Raw genomic sequence first — 18386 nt, 5'->3', positions numbered from 1 at the left:
AGAAGCCCAGAAGAATCAACATGAGAGAAATGATGCCAAGTTCTTGGATTCTCACTTCTCTACAGCAGTCCCACACCCCCCACTAAAAAAAGAGGGGGATGGGGGTCAGAGGTGGGGGAAAGATAAGCACTCCAAAAAAATGCATATCCAGAAACAGCCTACCTTCTCTGACTTTCTGGCCAATCTTTTTTACTTATTTATTTAAAAAATTTTCCCCTTAAAAATTTTTTTTTCAATTAATAAGCATTTGTTTTTTTCTCTCTCCCCACCCCACCCCTCAAGTTGAGATGCTTATTTTTGGATATGGCCAATGTGGTCTTTTTTTTTTGCTTGTCTTTGCATATTTGTTGCAAGGATTTTGTTCTTTCTAACCTTTTTTTTTTAACATTTGAGTCTGGAAAATGTGATGGAGAAAAGAATGGAAGCAGGAGTTATGGAACTTCTGCTAGAAAGGCCCTTGAAGATATAAAATCCTAGACCCCTCCCTTACCCCTTTATTTTACAGGTGAGGAGACAGAGTCTCATAGCGGGGAATAGACTTGCCCAAGGTCACACAGCTAGTGTTAGAGTTGGCAGCAAGACATGGGTTTTCTGACTCCTGCCCAAAAGTTTTCCACTAAACCAGACTGCATCAAGCAAGGCTTTGTTAATGAGCACTACTAGCCCCCAGTTCCCTCTCTAGGCAGCAAAGTTAGATGAGAACCCAAGGGTTTTTTTTTCTTTTTGGAGGGCAATTGGGGTTAAGTGACTTGCCCAAAGTCACACGGCTAGTAAGTGTGTCAAGTGTCTGAGGCCGGATTTGAACTCAGGTCCTCCTGACTCCAGAGCCGGTGCTCTATTCACTGCACCACCCAGCCCTCCCAAGGAACAGCAGCTTCCAAGGGTTTTTTAATTAGTTCCACTTTTGTCTTTGTATCCCAGCACCCAATACAATACTGGCACATAATAGGTACTTGAATAAACATTTGCTGATTGATGGATTCACTTCTGAAATCCTCTAAAAAGGGACTGTTCCATTTAATGGGGTCTAGTAGTGAGGCACTGCTTAGCTCTATCATGATAATAGTAATAACTGCTCACACTGATAGAGTACTATAGAGTTTAAAAGTACCTTGCATATGTAATCTCTTTTGAGTTTCTGGACAAGCTCAAGTTGGAAAGCAATTATGATTCTCAGATAAAGAAGCTAAGGTTTTGAGAGATCAGATGGATAGATGATGTAGTGGATAAAGTGGTGCACTTAGAATCAGTAAGACCTGAGTTCAAATGCTGCCTCAGATGCCTACTAGCCATGTGACCTTGGGCAAGTCACTTTAGTTGTGTCTGCCTCAATTTCCTCATCTGCAAAGTAGAGATAATAATAGTACGTACTTCCCCAGGTTCTTTTTGAGCATGAAATTAAATAATATTTATAAAGCACTTTACAAACCTTAAAATACAACTTAAATGCTAATTATTACTATTATTGTCCAAGGCCACAGATCTGGCAAGTAACTGAGCCCAGGTCTCTTGACTCCAAGCCCAATGTTCTTCCCATTCAGTATAAGAGGGATTGTGTTGGAAGCAACGGAGGATATCTCTAGGTGTACCTATGGAACCTAGGCAGACATAGGACCTTGGACAAGTCACTAAACTTGTGTGTGCCTCAGGCAATTTTTTAGAACTTATATTTTCAGTGTCATAGAGAGTTCGTTTGTCACGTCAGAGAATTCCTACACTGGAAATTCTCTACTGCTGAAGAAATTACACATTGTTTCAAGCATTCATTGAATATTCAATAGGAACCAAAAACCACCATGGAGCATTTCTAGATTCTCTTGTTCCAAACCAAACTGCATGGTGAGGCAGGATATTTACTCCTTCTGGCCTCAAAGCATCCATGAAATAGGACCTGCTCTAAACACAAGAAAAAAAAAGGGGGAAAAAGGAATTTGGGTAAAACAACAACCCATAATTATTCTAAGAGATGGGAAATGTGTGCCTTGAAATATTGAAGTAATTATCAGGTTAAATTTCTATGATCCCTGCAATTTCAACGAAACCTGGAAATGCATATCTCGTAACGTGAAATTATACTTCTTTTTCACTTAGACTAAAAGGTCATAATTAAAGTGGTAATGAAGCTAAGTGAGTAATGGGATACAGGATTTCACCAGGGTGCAAAGCTTACAGAATCCATTCCCCCTTGAGAAGTGGGGCTCCAACACCAGTGTCTCCCCATGATCGGGTCTCCCTTTTGCCCCCTCCCCACCTCTGCAAAGATGGGGAAGCAACATATTTTTAGCAGAAGCATCAGAGAATGCCTATTGAAAACTGCCCTGAAAATGCTATAATCATGAATGCATAAATTCACTCTTCTAGGAAAATGTAAGTTCCTTGAGGGCAGGAACTGACTTACTTTTGTATTTGTATCACCACTGCAGGCCTCGTGCCAGGAGTATCATAGGCTTTTAATAAATAATAAATGTTTAATAAATTTGTATTAAGTGCTTGTTTGATTTCCATTTTTCTTTCTGGTTCATTTTTTAAATTTTAAGCTGTTAAAATTAATCTTTCCCTCCCACTATTCCCATCCTTAATCCCCCAGGAAAATTAAAAAAAACAACAAATCCCTCCATACAAATCTATCTACATATATTTGTTTGATTTTCAAACTGATTTGGATTACTGAAGGTCAACGGCTTCAAATCTGACATTTAGACATGTGACATTATTATAATAATTATTATATTGCAATAATAATAGTGATGCATGTTTCTATGGCACTTTAAAATTTTACTTTTCTTACAACTACCCTTCTGGAAGGAGGTAGTACAAGTGTAATTGTCTTCATTTTACATATGGGGAAACTGAGGCCCCAAGATATAAAGTGACTCCCCAAGATCACATGCCTAACCAGATTGGCAATCCAAATCTTGCAGCATCAAGTCCAGCTCTCCATCTACTGTGTTACCTTGCCATAGGACACCACTTCTCTGAAAATGAATTTGTCTTCTGTTCAGCTGAGAACTGGTCACTGGACTGTGGCCCAGAGTGAGAGAGGCAGATTGGTATAATGGGAAGAGCATTCCAAAAGCCAATGGAAGCCCTCCACTCAAATTCCTGCTCTGTCACTAAATAAATAAGTAGCTTCAGAACTCTGACCCTCAGTTTACAAATCTGTAACATATGGAGAGAGGCAGTCCATTGTAGTAGATAGATGACTGGTATTAGAGACTGGAAGATCTGGATTCAAGTCCTGCCTCTATCACAGGCTGGCTGTGTGACCTTAGACAAGTCACTTAATCTCCCAATGCCACAACCCACTCCGTAAGACTCTGAGTTACAGATAAATTGCCAATTTGCATCAACAGAGAGGGTTTCCATGTTTGGAGTTCCCTACACCAGATTCCAGGTCTAGATTTTATATATATTAAGATATATTATTATACATAAATATATATGCATACACATGTATTTATGTGTGCACACATATGCATTGTATTTGTATACATATATCTTTACATGTATTTTACACATATGTTTATAGTATATTAATACTCGTTTGCACATGCATTATATACGTATGTGTATATGCTTACATGCATGTGTCTATACATACACTGTATGTGTATATCTATGCAATGTAAAATGTGTACATATACATGTATACACACATATATACATAACAAATAAAAATGACTTCTCATTACCTAGACAGCACCTAAGGTCACTTCCAACTCCAAATCAATTATTCTGTGATCTTGAGAACATTGACCTTCGTAAGAGCTGTTGTGGGAATCAGGTGAGAATAAGCTTTGCAAACCCCAGGTATTCGTAATTAGATACTGAAAATACAGTGCAGCTTCTATCACTCTAGGTAAAACAGACCAGCTGGGAAAAATCAATACATTTGAAAAATTCAAATTAAATACCATTAAGAGTGACCTAAAAGCCAATTCTGGGATTCCCCTAAAATGAGCATCATCCTCTCCTACCCCTGACCAGCCTGCTTGTGGCAGCTGACTTCCTTGGGATTGGGGGGATAGATATTTGGGAACATTTTCATTTCAGGAGAAAACACAAAAGAGAGTAGGAAAATCTGTTGGAACTTTGGATTCTTGTGGTGATTTGTGGCCAACCCGTGGGAGGCCTTTGAAGCCTCAGTTAGAAGCAGTGGTCCTTCTCTGGGAGGCAGCATGGGTTCTATTGATCCCCCAAAGACGACAGGGTTCTCATTAGCATTCTCAGTATAACCCCTGCCCCTACTTTCCAAGCCAAAATGTCAGAAAGAGTCTACTGGTCCTTTGTGAATTACCAAATAAACAGATTTCCAGTGGAGTAGGCCATTGCAATGCAGGCCCTGCCTGGGTGATCTTTATCATGTGATTCCCACTAAGGATGGGGGTTTGTTCTATGAGCCGAATTAAATGGTTGGAATAGAGAACCATCTCATCTTGTACACTCCCCTAAGTGATCTTTATTATGTGATTACAGTTTCAAGACTATGCCTCCTTTCTCGTGCTGTCAAAACTTCGTAGGGACCATAGAGTTGGAAAGGAAACCTATCTAGACCAACCTTCTTATTTTACAGATGAGGAAACTGAGACCAAGAGTAAGTAACAGGGCTGGGTTCTGAATCCAGCCCTTCTCATTAAAACCTATCATTCTTTCCAGGGTTACATTAATTAAAGACACAAAAATTAAAAGGACACAGAAAAAAACAGAATCAATAACAATGGGTTTTACATAAAATGTTCTCATGTTCTTTTGTATTCCCCCCAAGACCCTCAGTTTTCTAACACGTTCTAGTTTATTTCTGCATATGCCAACCAGAAGAGCCCAAGTAGATGTACTTTGTCTCATGGGATGATAGATTTAGAGGTAGAAGACACTTTAGTGATCATCTTATCCCCAAGCCCCCTCCCCATTTTGCAGATGAGAAAACTGAGACCCATAAAGGTCAGGTGATTTGCCTAAACTCACACAGAAGCACCAGAAGCCAAATTTTAATAGAGGCCCTTTGACTCCAAAGCTTTTGCTTTTCCTACTGTACCGTATTTCCTATTGTTGGGAAGATGATCTTTGTCTTTTCCCAATATCCTCTTGTAGAGAAATACAGTCTCATTCTAGGTTTTTTACAAGCTTCTAGGAAGAGTGATGGACTTTGAAACCCATGATTTCATGGATGTGGTTACTGACTCCGCCAACACAGTTCCCAACCCCCTTACATATTAACAGATGAGTTTTCATGATTTGTCATGGCTGAACAAATCAATTATTCATTCTCTTTCTAATCTTCAATCTCTCCCCCTTTTCTCACTAAATTCAGTGCCTTATTTTAAAAATTAAATGAGTTTTTTTTTCCAAATAACCAAAGTCTGTTTTCTCTCTCTCTTATTTCTTCCCGATTAAGAAGAAGAGAAAAACAAAACTTTCATAATAAATATGTACAGTCAAGCAAAAGAATTTTCCCCATTGGCCATGTCTGGACCAGGGCAATGCTTTCCCTCTAGTCACATCCCTCCATGTGTACTCTGAGAACATTGTCTCTCATTCAGGGAGTGGGTAGCAAGATATATCATGGGTCTTCCAGAATTGTTTGTTTGTTGCATTGAACTGAGTTTTTAAGTCTTTCAAAGTTGTTAGTTTTCGTAATGTTATTGTACAATTGTTCTTGGCTCTGCTAACTTCATTCTGTATCAATTCATACAAGTCTTCCCAGTTTTTTCTGAAATTATTTTTGATTTTTAATAGAATAAAATATGACATCATTCATATACTATAATTGATTCAGTCACTCCCTAATTGAGGGGGTTTCCCTTACTTTCTATTTCTTTGCTACCACAGAACAAGGTTAAATTCTCTTTATCCACTGACTCCTTCCTTGCTACCTGTAAACATAGCTAGAGAACTCCCTTATCTTTTTCTTTGGGAGGGGGGGCGGGGTAGTAATCAGGGTTCCGTGACTTGCCCAGGGTCATATAGCTAGTAAATATCTGAGTCTGGATTTGAACTCAGATCCTCTTGACTCCAGGGTCAATGCTTTATCTACTCTGCCACCTAGCTGCCCCTCCCCATCTTATATAAATACCATCACTTGACCTTGACATCTCTTCAAGCTGTCATCCATATCTAATGCCACATCAAATTCCTTCACAGTCTTGAAAAAGCTGCTACATTCCTTGCCTCCATTTCCTTACCTTGTACTCAATTTGCAGCCCCTTTACGGTCTCACTTCTAACCCCAGCATTCAACTAAAACCGTTGTCACCAAAGTCAGAGTCTTCTCATTGTGAATTATAATAACCTCTTCTCAGTTTTCATCCTTCTTGACCTCTCTGCAGCTTTTGACACTGTTGATTTTTTCTTTGACTATCCTTCCCTCCCTGAGTTTTCATGACATTTCTCTCTCCTGGTTCTCCTGTCCATTATTCATTAGACATTAGCCAGTGGCTCCCTCTCAGCCTCCTTGGCTCAAAATGGTGTCCTGTTTATGCTGTGTGTGTGTACATATCATGGTACTCCAGAGCTCTGTTCTGGACTTTTCTCTTTCTAGTCCCTCTTCTTTATCTCATCAGTCCCCATTGGTGTCAATATTACCCCCCTAAGCAGATGACGTCCAGGTCAATATACACTGCAGTCCTAGGCTGTCTCCTTAGCTCCAGGCTCACATCACCTACTTCCTGCTGGACAGCTCCATTAAGATGCCCTATAGACATATCAACCTGAAGATGTCCAAAGTGGAACTTATTATCTTTTCCCCCAAATCAGCCCTTATTCTTAACTTCCTTATTTCAGATAAGGGCAATGCTATCCCTCTAGTCATCCAGATTTGTAAACTCAGAGTCATCCTTAGCTCTTTCTTCTACCCTACCCTCCTGATATCCAGATATACCTTGGGAAGATATGAGGCACCCATTGCCCCATGTGCCAGGCTCTCTTCCCTCCACTGTCACCTAGGATTCTGCTGAAACCTAAAGAAGTCAAGATCCTCCTTTGAACATCAAAAGGTCCGTGTTATAGTGAGCAGTTAATTGATACAGTGGACAGAGCTCTGAGCCTGGAATAAGGAAGACCTGAGTTCAAATCTGACCTTGGACACTTACCAGCTATGTGACCCTAGGTAGCTCACTTAATCCCTGTCTGCCTCGGTTTCCTCATCTGTAGAATGGGGATAATAATTGCACCTATTTCCCCGTGTTGTAATAAGGATTAAAGAAGATAAAACTATAAAATTCTTAGCATATTGCCTGACATAGAGCAGGCATTTAATAAGTATATGTCTCCTACTTTTCTTTGACCATACCTAGAATTCTCAGTCTCTCCCTCTGCTGCTTCCATTCAGGGCTCAAATCTTGTCACCTTCTATGCTAAGCCTCTCCCCCCACCCTAGGGGTTGACCATTTCTTGCCCCATGAAAATAGTGGGCAGATATTTTGTATATACTTAGGTTTTTATGTTGTTTTTCTTCAGTAAAAGGGCAGCTCCTTGGGAGCAGGGATCTCTCTCTCTCTCTCTCTCTCTGTCTCTCTCTCTCTCTCTGTCTCTCTCTCTCTCTCTCTCTCTCTCTGTCTCTCTCTCTCTCTCTCTCTCTCCCTCTCTCTCTCTCTCTCTCTCTCTCTCTCTCTCTCTCTCTCTCTCTCTCTCTCTCTCTCGCTCTCTCTCTCTCTCTCTCTCTCTCTCTCTCTCTCTCTCTCTCTCTCTCTCTCTCTCTCTCTCTCTCTCTCTCTCTCTCTCTCTCTCTCTCTCTCTCTCTCTGTCTCTGTCTCTCTCTCTCTCTGTCTCTCTCTCTCTGTCTCTGTCTCTGTCTCTCTCTCTCTCTCTGTATTTGCATCCTCAGACCTAACACAGTTCCTGGCACATGGTACACACTTTAAAAATGCTTATTGACCTGTTGACTAACTAAAATCTCTCTTCCAAAACTTCTGCCCATTGCTTCTAGTTCTTGGTCCCTTTGGGGCTGAGCAAAGCCAGTACAATCCATCTTCTACATGGAAGCATTTCAAAGGTCCCCACTAAGCCTTCTCTTCGTCAAGTGAAAAAAGATCCTTTAACGGATTGTTATGTGGCCAGGTCTCCAAGACCCTCACCACCCCCAGCAGTCTTTTCTGGATACTGCTTGTTTGGAGGTTAGCCTATCTACTCCATTAAATAATAACTTATAATGAAGAGGAGCTGAATCTGCCTCCTTCATTACTCTCCATCATAGAACTATTCACCCAAGTGAGTTCTTGGAAGAAGTAAGTAGTGAAGAGTGAAACAGGTCAACTAATCCTTACTGGGGTTAACTAGCTAGTGGATGGCAGCTATAAGCTTTTCGGGTCTAGGAAGCCTGGCAGGGGAGATTTTAAGGGGTCCAAAGAATTTCTGTGACTAGTGATTCACTTTGAAAACTGGTTGACGTATACCAGGCAAGAAGAGAATTATCTGGGACCCAGAGTGAAAGAAGCCTGACTGTTTATTAGGTTGATGGAATTCTCTTCTTGACCCTCCCCCCCCCTCCACCTGCCAAGGACTAGGTTATTTCAAGACATCGCTGACCCTTCTGAAATCATGAGTGGGTGGGTGATACAAATCATGGGTAGGTGTGTGATACAGTTGCTAGAGTGTTGGACCTTGAGTCAGGAAGATCTGAACTTAAATTTGACCTGGGTAACAAGAATTATAGAACATGTTTGCATAACATTTGCATAGTATTTGTATAATGGTATATTGTGTAATATTTGCAAATATTATTAATTTTGTCCTCACAATAACCCTGGAAAATAGTTGTCATTTTGTCCTCGTTTTACAGATGAGAAAATGTAGGCAGAAGTTAAATAATTTACCCAGGATCATACAGCTCATAAGAGTCTGAAGCTAGATTTGAACTGAGTTCTCCCTGACTCTAGGCTTAGTACTCTGACCACTGAGTCACCAGTGGCTTTCATTTTACAGATAAGTGTATTCAGGCATGTACTCAACCAGTTCCAACTGGTTTGTGAAAGCAAATTGTTAAATTTTCAGTGTAAGCATTTATACCTCTGAAATTGGCAAATGGTACAAAGCAGTACTTGATTTATTGTTTTGTGGAGACAAGAAAGTGATGGAGAAAATGTTAATAATTCAGATCAAATTTAAGTGTATCATGGATACATTCTCTACTCCACCCCCACCAGAGCTGGTTGTTAAATATTTGCCAGTACACCCCTACTCCATCCTCATTTCTGTGTCTATTTAATATATTCTGTTTATTATTTTAAACTTTGCTATCACCAATTCTTCCCATGCCTTGGTTGTTATTTTTGCTCACGTGTGTGTGATTTTCAAACCCTTTCTGCATATTAGAAAAAAACCAGAGAGTTTAAGTAATTTATTGAAGGGTACACGTTTAACTAGTGGAGCAAGGTCTTGAAGCCAGGTATTCCGAGTCAAAGCCCTAAGACATTATTTAAAAATAAAATGAGCACGTTGGGCAGGTCTGTAACAGCCATTATTTTATCTGGCCAACAGGTACCCATCTTCCTTGTTGGGGTGCTGTAGATCTCTAAAGATTTACAATACATGATTTATAATATCTTATAGTATTCCTGATTCTCTGTTGTGAAATATTATGCAATCAATGGGTCTGAAAATATTCTCCCACAGACCAGTTCTGGTCTTTGGGAAATGGCATAAAGGACCATCCACCTGGAACCAATGGCATCACTTGTGAGCTCTCTCCTCTGCAAAGGATTCCAGAACCGTGGACTCTGTGACATGATCTCTTCCAATCGTGCAGAAGGTTAGATGAGCATCTGTCTCCATTCTGCTAAAAACCCTTGAGTCTGATAGGAGCTTGAGCATATGCTGCCTGGCAGGTGAGCCTACATTTGATCAACATAGCACTTTCCTCTACTGCATCTGCTCCTGACGAACACTGCCTAGAGCAAAATGACCTTATCAGGCAAGGTAGTTTTAGTTGCCAGTCTGAGAGATGCACAGACTAAGTAATGGTTTGCTTTTCTTTTTTCATTTTATGCTATGCTGAAGTAACTCATAAGCACATACGACTTGCTGACAGCTGGTTGGAGCTGTCCCTTCAGGGGTAGGTCTCTGCTTAGGCACAGAAGAGATCTACATGTCAGGTAACAGTTATGGAAATTAATGTAGCACATCTCAGGCTACGACAGATCTTTACCTTTAAGAAGCAGAAGGAGGTGTGGTTTTTCTTTGCTGACAGTCCTCCATCAAAGGACACCATGATGGAATATGTGCTGAGTGCTGCAAACTGGCATTTGGTGGCTACCTCTGCTGTGGGTTTGATTTGACCTGATCTCCAATTCATTCTTCACACTTCATTTTCATCTTAGCTTTGATTTCTGTCTAACTATGCATAAGTATTCAACCCATCCCAAACTCTATTTTCTTTCTTTACTGGTGCAATGGATCCCTCTCTTTGACACTCTAGTTTAACTCTCTACTGCTTTGCTATCTCCGTTCCTCATTTCCATACTCATCTCACATTTTGACTTCCATTGGTTTGGCAGTTAACCCTTGCCTAGCGGATGCTGGACAACTAGAAGTAGCATTGTGGGGGGTGCTTACTGATTCTGTATACGGGGGGTCACATCCTAGGACTATCTCTGTGATGTGAGAAAGTTGACTCTTGCCTCTCCGAAGCCCAATACAAAAGCAACTATAACAAGATGTCCTGTGCTGTGAATTAAGACCTTGACTCCAATGCTGGCCTCCTGGTAAGTTTTGCAGAGTAAAGCCCTAGGGAAGCTCTCTTCTGCCACAGAACTCAAAATCTAGTGGTGAGACCCCACTTTACTTGCCTTGTGAGTTTCTTTCAGAGCCAATATCATGGTCTCTCATCCATTGTGAGCTTCTTTAGTATCCCCAATGCCTATCTATCTAATATACACCCAGTGCCTAGTATCTGGCCATAGTAAATCCCCGATAAGTGTTTGATGAATTGAATTGTATCAAACCAAAGAACAGAATTCCATTCTTGATCTCTACTTATCCCTGGTGTATTTGTATATGCCTAGAAGGATTCAGAGATGGGTCCTGAACTGACCAATTCATCACCAGTTGATGCCTATGTATGAAAATTAACTTCCCTTTAGTCTGTAAGGTCATGGCTGAGAGTCTATTTGGAAATCTCAGTTGTACTAAGCCATAGAAGAAGCAGACAGAATGGATAATCACACTCACTCTGAAAAGACAAAGGTTACAGGGAGATGGCAAAGGCTAGTATCCCCCATCCTGTGGTTGGTGTGACTTGGCAAGGTATTACTTCCTTCTTCTAGCTCTCACACCCAAATAATGGAGGAGTGGAGCTAGCTTGCACTCCCACAGGTGGATCTAGCTAATGAAGCAATTTCTTATCAGTAATGGTCATCTCTGGTAGCATGATCAGTTTCACTCATCCTCCTGTCTCCCTTCTGGCTCCCCAAAACAGAAGAAACTTCTTCCAATAATTGCTACCCTTTGGGAAAACAGATCACTGACTGGAGTGCTAACCCAAAACAAAATATGCCACCTCACAAACAAGGGCAGGGGTCATAGGATCATAGATTTGAAACTGGAAAGAACCCATTAAGGTCATTAAGATCAACTCCAAGAGAAAGTTCTATACCTACTTTCTCTATAAACATTCTGGAATAATTCCCCAGCAAACTTCAGGAAGGGGTCAGCCAATGAGAATCACCAGCACCACAAAGTCACTGTTTCTGGGTGGAGACTGGGGCTTTTTTCTAGCTACAACTGGGCTGTTTACAGCCTCCTGGCCCTGAACTTTGTGGGCTTCCACTCTAAGGAAACTGCCTAGCAGGCAGCTAAGTGACACAATGGATAGAGTGCCAGGCTTGAGGTCAAGAAGACTCATCTCCCTGAGTTCCAATCCATCCTCACACACTTTATCCTGTTTGCCTCCATTTCTCATCTGTAAAATGAGCTGAAGAAGGAAATGACAACCACTTGATTATCTCTGCCAAGAAAACGCCAAATAGCATCACAAAAAGTGGACCATAACTAAAATATTCTTCGATAACAACAAGAAGAGTTAAAGACAACAGGGCACAGAAGTGCAATGTTAATGGATTCTGCTTTGAATTCACCTGGTTTCATAACCTGAGCTGGGCGATTAAAACAGAAAAATGTTATGATGGCATTCCTACACCGGCGCCATTGCCTTCCATTACTTAGAACACTGAGAGATTGAGAAACTAAAAGAACTTATATTCTATTATATAGAGAATTCTTCCTCTTATTTGTCCAAAATGTTGGTTCAAAGCATTCTGAAATTTGAGTGTATCAGCAGCAGCACGTAATGGCACCCTTCCCCTTTTTCCCATCTAATTAATAGTTTGCTATTTAAGTACTTCTGACAAGAGTATACGTTTTGAGAACCTCCTAAAAAACCTTTGGGGACTTTATCAGTGCCAATCTTTCATTTATTTTTTTCTACTATTTTCCTGACACTTTCTTACTTTCTCAGCTTCTTTATGGACCTGAGACTTCCAGGGGTGTTGAATCAGGAGAAGGTAGTCAGGCCCCACTGAGTACAATGTAGGATATTGATGCTACCTCACAGAAAGGGAGCAGGTAATACATAGTTCCCGAGTAAAAAGAGCCAAACTTGAGTTTGGACAGTGTTAAATCTGCTTGCCTGAATTTTAGCCTCCTAATTTTTTCACTTGTTCCTTCAGCTTTGAATTCTGTCTAGCAACCATCTCACCTATGGTCTGTGGATTGTCTTCTCTTTTCCTTTCTCAAACCTTGTCTCCCACTGCACTGCCCCTCCCCCCATAAGTCTGGAATCGGTCCTGATGTCAGAGAACCAGTGTTCAAATTCTGCCTTTGACACTTACTGCCTGTGTTATCTCAGGCAAATCACTTCACCTCTTTGGATGTCAGTTTACTCATCTGTAAGAATGCAGCATTTGGATTAGATGGCTTTAGGTGTCTTAGATTGGATTAAATGTCTTTTCTAACTCCAGACCCATGATCTTATACTCCTCCCTGTTCATGGATACCTCTTTGTCCTGTCACAGACTGGGCAGTGTTGCCTTGGGCAGAATCCACGATTTTTTATTGTACCATGACTAGCTCTCCAATTGACTTGGCTTCATTTAACATCATTGAGACATTCTATTATAGATGCATTGATCTCACTCTTCAAACTCTAGATTGACTTCCTCATACTCCCAAACCCACCCTGGCATTCTCTTTTCCTCTGCCAAGGCCACCGGGGGTTCAGAACTTTACAATTCAATTTAGAACTTTTTTAGGACTCAGTCTTCATTGATTCTCAAGTGCTGATGTTGCTGCATGGGAGGCCTTTAGATACCAGGGTTGTGTCATACACCTGGTCTTAGGTTTGAGCCACAGTGGAGCACACTCACTTCCACCCAACCCCAGGACTCACTCTCCTTACATTCGGATTCTAAACTCTCACACTCTGGTACCCAGAATCACTATTAGGGACCTTTGCCCAAACACTCCTTTACTTGCTCACTGATTCAGAATATACCCTCTTAACCTCTAGAACAACATTAGTCTCTCAACCATCTCAGTCCCTTCAACCACAATACTAATTCTCCATTTCCTTCCTGTGAGAGGCACACTTAATATTCAATTTCCACTATGAACCCCTAGGGGCCAGACCTACCACCACATCAAATACAACCCATACCATTATAGGTATAAATACTTATTGCTTCAGAAGTAACAATTAATTAATTAAGAATTAATAAACAAATATGTATTGGTCAATCACCCTCATTAAGAGATCACTCTGACACTTTCATAGTCCAGGATAATTAGAATTATCATATCTTATTGAATAGTTGACACTTACTTTTGCCTTCCATACACAGCTATCTATCTATCAAGTTGGTCACCCCTTCAGCCCAACATATTCTATATTCTATCCAATGGTATAATATTACTAATTACCATTTATATAGCACTTCAAGGTTTGCAAAACACTTTATAAGAGATACTACATTCGTCTGCCTTTAATACAAACTTGGAATGATAGCGATGAGGACTAGGTCTGTGATTTTGCTGGTTATAGGGAACTCCCAGGTGAGGAAACTCTTTTCCCTGCAACTTACAGTCTTAGAGAGTTTCCTAGCAAATTCCCAAGGTCACATAGCATGTCTCAAAGGTGGGACCTCAACCCAGGTCTGCCTGGCTTCAAGGCTAGCTCTCTATTTACTTTGCTATAAACCTGAAAGCATTATTTAAAACGTCAGTTATCTTATTCTAGCTATGGTAGGCTCATAAAAGCACTCATGGAGGTTGAGATCACTTCTAGCTAGAGGCATCAGGGAAGAACTGATAAAGGAATGAGAAGGAACAAAGACACAGGGGGGTTAGCATTTGTCTACGCTTGACCATAAGATGTTGTTGCTGTTGTTGCAGGATGACTGAATGATGCCCTGATAGTGAATGCTGTTGATGTAAGTCTCATAGGTGCCATTTTGTTCATGTCATCCTGGATTGTAAAAATGTGGCGATTCATTTAAGTGAAATTGATCCAAGGTGACTAAAGGAATTGAGCCCCCAACAAATCAAGTGGTGAGAAATGTTCATGAAGAAGAAGGGCCATTGAGAAACGTGGCTGACTCCATGTTCTCAAGATGTCTTTCAAAACCAAAATGAGAGTTGCTTCAGTGAATAAACATACAAGGCAGGCCGGCATACATAGCATGGACCAGAACCCCATTCTGACAAGCCTTCTGAATACAAGCCCTTCTGGGCATGAAATCTTCTCCCATGCAAAGCAATTTTTTTTAAGACAAAAAGTATTTTTTTCTTTGTATGCCCAGTACCTAGGGCAATACCTGGCACATAGAAAGCACTAATACATGCTTGTTGATTGATTCTTTCATTAATTGAATGGCCAAGTTTGAGGAAACATGTAGCTTTTTGACGCCGGGGAAGCCAATCTTAGTTTCCTCATATGTAAAATGGGTATAGTAATAATTGCATTTATTATTATTTTGAAGATCCAATTTAAATTTCCTAATCTGTTAAATGGGAATAATCATAATTGCATCTATTTCCCAGGGTCTTGTGAAGATCAAATGAGATATTATTTGCAGCATGCTCCACAAGCCTATAGTCACTATATAAATACTCGCTATTATATACAACTATAATTGCCATGGTGTGTGTAGCATCTTAATATGAATTACTGTAGCACTAGAAGACAATGGCTATTACCAAACAGTCATGCTGCATATGCCTAAATGAAAAACTGGAAGTACAGTAGGTATCCTCATTGGAGAATAGGTGAACAAACCATTGCATATGAACACAATATAATACTATTGTCTCCATACAAAATAACAAATATGATGAGATCAGAGAAACATGGGGAGACATATGAACTGATACAGAGTAAAGAGAGCATAACCACAAGAAAAAATATATAAGGTGACTATAACAATGTGAATAAAAACTCTAACAGGTAACTGAATTCTAATTAAGAACAATGATCAGTGTTGGTCATAGGGAGGAGATGATGAAACACATTTCTTTCCTCTAGAGACATGGAGATTTACAGTATTAGAATTTTGCCTATGTTGTCATGTATGATCTCTTGGCTTAATTGTTCTTTGTTAAGCGAGAGTTCAGTGAAGATGGGGTGGTATATCAGGAAATGGATGATGTACAAAATCGAATGCATCTACAAAATACTTTTTCAAAAGCTCGACTTTGGCACCTACTGAAACCCATGTTCTCCATTTGACCATAGGACTGAGTGTCAACAACCTCTCTGACGCAGACCCAGTCTCTCACTTGACTTTTCCCATAGCTTTCCACCAAAACACAAGGTCATGAAGTTGTTTGTCTTGCCTTGGAAAGGAGGGAAAGAACCAGTGTTGGGGGATCATGGAACCCAAAGCTCATTTCCCCAATCACTCCTTCCTCCTTGATCATGATCAAAGAAAGAGAGGAGATTTCTTTTCCTCTTGAAGAGTTCATTACAAGTGATCAATCTATTCCAGCACTGGTCATTCTGTGCTCATCCTTACTACACAGACGGTATTGTGGTCTATGCCAATGCTTCTCACTAATAAAATTAATTTGCCCTGTGTCAGCTCAATTGCTGAGCTGATCATGTCTTCATGATGAGTGGTTCTTGCTGTTTGCCCTGGCCCAGTAAGCTACATCAGCAATTACAAAAAAATGTACAGTTGTTCTTTCTTCCTAGGTCATTCATAATAGAGTCCAAAAAATTTACCCTGAGGAAGTTTTATGGAATGGGGGGGGGCGCCTTAAAAGAACTGGAAAATAAATATATAAATTGAACATTTGCGGATCCCACAAATGTTTAATTTGTCTCTGTTGGCACATTTGTAGCAGAAAGTGGAGAGTCTGTCTAGGAGAGCCACACTGGAAAATTCCGGACAACTCAGAACGAACATAGATATTTCATATGCACCATAATTATCTATGTTCATTGTAGTATGGTGGAAAGGGCACTAGACTATGGACTTGAGTCATACTTCCTGCAAGCTGTGTGTTCTTGAAGAAATCACTTAGCCACTCTGAGCTTTAGCATGTCTTGCCTAAACTGTATCTCCCCATAATGATCAGCATTTTGTCCCCTATTGTCACTTAATAAATTGTTTGGATTTGATTGAATGGATTAACTTGGATGGTAACTACTTCATTTGACTAAGGAAGAAACAGGAAGTGACTTGTCCAGGGTTACACAGAAGGTCTGGGCTAGACCCTGGCTCTTTTGACTCCTAGTTCCATATCTTCCACCACACTGCCTCACAAGAGGGACGATTCCATGAAAGCATTTTTTCTCATTGCAAGCCTGGAAAAACAAAGGGAATAATTCATAAACTTGTTCTTACAGAGGCAGCATGATATAGTGGAAAGAGAGAAACCCCTGGAATAAAGAAAAGACCTAGGGTCAAAACCTGCCTCTGATCCTTATTAGCTTTGCAACACTAGGCAATTCAGCCAACCTTTTAGAACCTCAGTTTTCTCATCTGTAAAGTGGGGGTAATAAAAGCAGCTCCCTCACAGGGATGTATGAGCATCAGATTAGGTAATTCTTTACAAACCTTAAAATGCTATATAGATGTCTATTATTATTGTCATCATTGTTTTTCCCTACATTAACCTTCCTCAGAATAAACCCAATGATATTTTTCCTAACACTCCTTCAGACCCTAAGCTAATGACTACTGGAGAGAGGGGTAGCAAATTTCCCTATTTGCCCCTTAAAATCAATAAAAGTCTATGGTCCTGACCCAAGATATATACTCCATTAATATTCAAAATCTCTTGGGAGGCATTGTGATATCATGGGGAAAGCATTAGTTCAGAGGACTTTGGTTCAAATTTTTCCTCATACTTATGACCAAAAAAAAATGTCAATTAACCTTTGCAGTTCTCTTCTTCCTCATTTATAAAATGAGGAAGTTGGACCAGATGATCTTTGACGTACCTTCCACCCCTAGATCTATGAACCTACAGTTAGTGAATCATTCCTTTGAATGATGCCCTCTCCCCTTGACCTTTCTTAAAGATGCAAATTACCCTAGGAGGGTTGAAGTCACAAGTCCCTAACACCTCAGTGAGAATGAGTTAACAAAATCTCTTTCTTCCCTTCTGGTAAGAAAGCCCAGGGAAGGACAGGGCATTAAGCACTTGGGAAAGGGTAAAGGGAGAAAGGGGCAAAGAGAAGGAAGGGGTCCCAAAGAGATGGCCGAGAGCCCCAAAGCCAACCATCTTCACTTCACAATTTCTCTGGACTGGCCCAGATAGTGGAGGGATGGAATGGACTCCAAGAGCCCAGGGAAGATGGAGTGCACACCTTGTCCTGCCCATCTCCCTACCCAGCAGTGTTCTCATCTGTGCATCGCTCTGATGGATTCTGTTGATCCAGCTGGAAACGTGGCTTGGCCCACTGCCCATGTGAAACCTGGCTTCCCTGCTTACTCGGGAGCTTTTTACTGGTTGGCTAATTGAGGGCTTCTTTCAAATGCCGACTTTACAAATGCTCTTTTTTTTCCAGGGGAAAAAGAAGGAACTGGATGCCATGCCAGCTAAGAGAGAATTTGCTTAACTCTTTCTCTTGGAAAGATTCTGGAATCAGAGTATTGAGGGAGAAAAAACAGCTTTTATTGAAATTGTGTTTTGCATCCTTAATAACAATTATGCTTTACGACACCCCTGGGAGATAAGGAAGTACAGGTGTTATTTCTCCCATTTTACAGATGAGTAAATTCTACTCCAAAGTGGAACATAGAGGTCACAATGGATTCTTGAAAATAATCTCCTGTAAAGCAGTGACTAATGTCTCCTTTTTTGTCTTTGTACGTCCAGCAATCTAGCACAGTATCTGGCATGTAGCATGGATGGATGGATGGATGGATGGATGGATGGATGGATGGATGGATG

The sequence above is a fragment of the Petaurus breviceps genome, unplaced genomic scaffold (genome assembly GCF_028583685.1).
Source record: "Petaurus breviceps papuanus isolate PSGF00001 unplaced genomic scaffold, PetGlider_PUasm1.0 188, whole genome shotgun sequence".
Lineage (NCBI taxonomy): Eukaryota > Metazoa > Chordata > Mammalia > Diprotodontia > Petauridae > Petaurus > Petaurus breviceps.
This window is presented reverse-complemented; position numbering follows the sequence as displayed.